A 3,292-nucleotide genomic window follows, 5' to 3' on the forward strand; every position below is an offset into this window, starting at 1 on the left:
AAGCACTGCTCCAAGTCCTCGACAAGAAGCGTCGCAATATACTTCATAATCCTTGCGCTGATCTGGCAGAATCAACACTGGTGATGTAACCAAACGTTTCTTCAACTCCTGGAAACTGGCCTCACATTCCTCAGTCCATTTGAATTTGGTGTCCTTCTTCAACAACTCCGTCATGGGTTTGGCAATCTTCGAGAAATTCTCAATGAACCTCTGGTAGTATCCTGCGAGTCCAAGAAAACTCCGGATCTCTCCAACTGACGTGGGTGCTTCCCAATTAGTCACAGTGACAACCTTGATGGGGTCTACTACTATTCCTTCTCCGGATATAATATGTCTGAGAAATCCAACTTCCTTCAACCAAAACTCACATTTGCTAAACTTGGCATATAGTTGATGTTCTCTGAGCTTCCCAAGTACCAAACGCAAATGCTCCTTATGCTCCTCTTCATTCTTCGAGTAGACCAAAATATCATCATTGAACACCACGACAAACTTATCCAAAAACTCCATAAACACCTTGTTCATCATGTTCATGAAATAGGCAGGTGCGTTAGTTAGACCAAATGACATAACAGTATAATCATATAGCACGCACCTTGTGGTAAAAGTTGTCTTAGGTATATCCTGCTCTCGAATCTTCAGCTGGTGGTATCCTGATCGCAGATCGATTTTGGAAAATACTTTAGCTCCATGCAATTGGTCAAACAGATCATTGATCATCGCAGTGGGTACTTGTTCTTGATTGTCACTTCATTCAATCCACGATAGTCAACAACCATCCTCAACGATCCATCCTTCTTCTCCACTAGAAGCACTGGTGATCCCCAAGGTGATGAACTTGGGCGAATATAGCCTTTATCCAGTAACTCCTTAATCTGCTTCTTAATTTCCTCCAAATCCTTTGCGGGCATCCTGTACGGTCTCTTAGATATTGGCCCTGTGCCTGGCAAAAGCTCAATCAAGAACTCAATGTCTCTATCCGGTGGCATGCCTGGCAACTCTTCTGGAAATACATCGGAGAAATCCTTCACCACTGGTACTTCCTCCTGTACAACTCCTGATAAGGAATTTACTTGAGTCCTCCTCGGCACATGCCGGGATACATACTTGATCCTTCTTCCTTCTGGGGTGGTAAGCAAAATCGACTTACTAGCACATTCAATGTTTCCTCCATACTTTGATAACCAATCCATGCCTAATATCACATCCAGTCCTTGTGACTCCAATACTATTAGGTCTGAGGGAAACACGTAGTTACCAATCCTTAATGGTAACCGATCACACCATAGGCTAGCCATATACTCATCTCCGGGCGAGGTTACTAACATGGGTGACCTAAGGGCTTGGGTTGGCAGTTTATACTTATCCACAAATCCCTTTGATATGTATGAATGCGATGCACCAGTATCAAAAAGAACGATTGCAGTAAATGACTTAGCCAAAAACTTACCTATTACTGCATCTGGCTGGGCTTCAACCTCCTCCGTGCTAACGTGGTTCACCTGTCCCCTGTTGAAAGGGTTAGGCTTCTTCCCAGAGCTTCCATTGCCATTTCCATTCTTAGCTTTAGGACATTCAGTGGCATAATGTCCAGTTTTCTGGCACTTGAAACAAGTAATGTGGCTTAGATCCCTCTTGGCTGGTGTTGAAGGGTTGGCACAATTCTGTCCGCTGCTTCCTCCATTCCCATTGCCATTCTTGGGGCCACTATGGTTGTGCGAACTCCCTCGATTGTGATTGTGACCTCCATGGGTATGCTGAAAAGGTCCTCCTGAGTTCGGGGTAAAACGAGGCTTCTGCTGAGCTCCAGAATTGTACTTCCCTTGTCCATACTTCCTCTTACGGCTGTCAATCTGCTGCTGCTTTCCTTCAATCATGAGAGCTTGGTCTACCAACTCCTGGTAGTTGTTGAAGGTTGCCACCATCAACTGCATGATCAGCTCATTATTCAGTCCCTCCAGAAACTTCTCCTGCTTAGCTGCATCCGTAGCAACGTCATCTGGGGCATAACATGCTAGCTTACTAAAGTCATCCACATACTGGCCAACTGTACGTCTTCCTTGGCGCAAGTTGCGAAACTCACACTTCTTCATGGCCATAGCTCCTGCCGAGACATGGGCAGTACGGGAAGTCTGCTGAAACTGATCCCATGTGACAGTGTCGATGGGGTAAGTGGCTGTGAAATTCTCCCACCATGATGTTGCGGGCCCATCAAGCTGATGTGCGGCAAAGCGCACTCTCTCTGCATCTGTGCATCCTGCAGTGGTCAACTCCCTTCCAATCTTGTGGAGCCAATCATCTGCAACTATCGGCTCGGTGCTACTAGAAAACACCGGCGGATTAAGCCTCAAGAAACGGGCTAAGTGATCAACGAGTGGTGATGGTGGTGGGTTGTTGTTGTTGTTGTTGTTGTTCCCATGATTCCGATTCTGAACTAGTATCTACATCAATGAATTCTACTGTTGGATCAGCTGAGTGAGCTCCGGTGGAAAAGCAAATCCATTGTCACGTCTCGGAGGCATCTGAGGGTTTAGAAAAGATGAGATAATAGAATAGAATGAGGTCTAGGGAGATAAACACTACCCATATGCACATGAGACAAACACAAACATATCTCTTCAATCAATTCAAACAAGGGCATACATCGGTCTAACTATCGTTATAAAAAGTGCTTGGACTATACTATATACATGGGGGAATACTACTACTGTTATGGTGGTCGACTAGAAAATTTGATCGGTCGAAGACTCCATGATATCTGCTCCAGCTTCATCAACATAGTCATCATCGCTATCGTCAGGGTTTGAGTCAGTGTCATCGATGATGATGTAGTTCTCTGGGCAAGTGTAATCGTCGTCTTCTTCTCCTGGCGCGGGGTATCCCATGAATACTTTTAGCTTCTTCTTCAGGTCATCATTCTTCTCCACGAGTGTTGTCATTTCCTCCTCATATCCATCGCGTGTAGTCTTGAGTTCTTCTTCCAGTTCTGTGATCTTGGTCATTGCCTTCTTCAGATCTATCATGTCTATGCACATCTGGTTCTCCTGGCGACGAATGTGCTAGTTTAACTCCTGGATGAAGGATGCAATTGATCTATCCTTCCTGGTGTTGTTCATCTCCCATTTCTCATCTCGACGCCCACAAATCTGGTAGATAGTATCCTTGAGATCCTTGTGGTAAACTTCTCCAATGCATCCCATGGTGATGTGGGCTGCCATGCTCTTTCCTAGACTCCAGGTTGGTGCATCAAAGGAAAACTCTATGGGCTCACTGACTGGCATGAACGTCCTTC

This window comes from Triticum dicoccoides, chromosome 2B (assembly GCF_002162155.2).
Source record: "Triticum dicoccoides isolate Atlit2015 ecotype Zavitan chromosome 2B, WEW_v2.0, whole genome shotgun sequence".
NCBI classification, from domain to species: Eukaryota; Viridiplantae; Streptophyta; class Magnoliopsida; order Poales; family Poaceae; genus Triticum; species Triticum dicoccoides.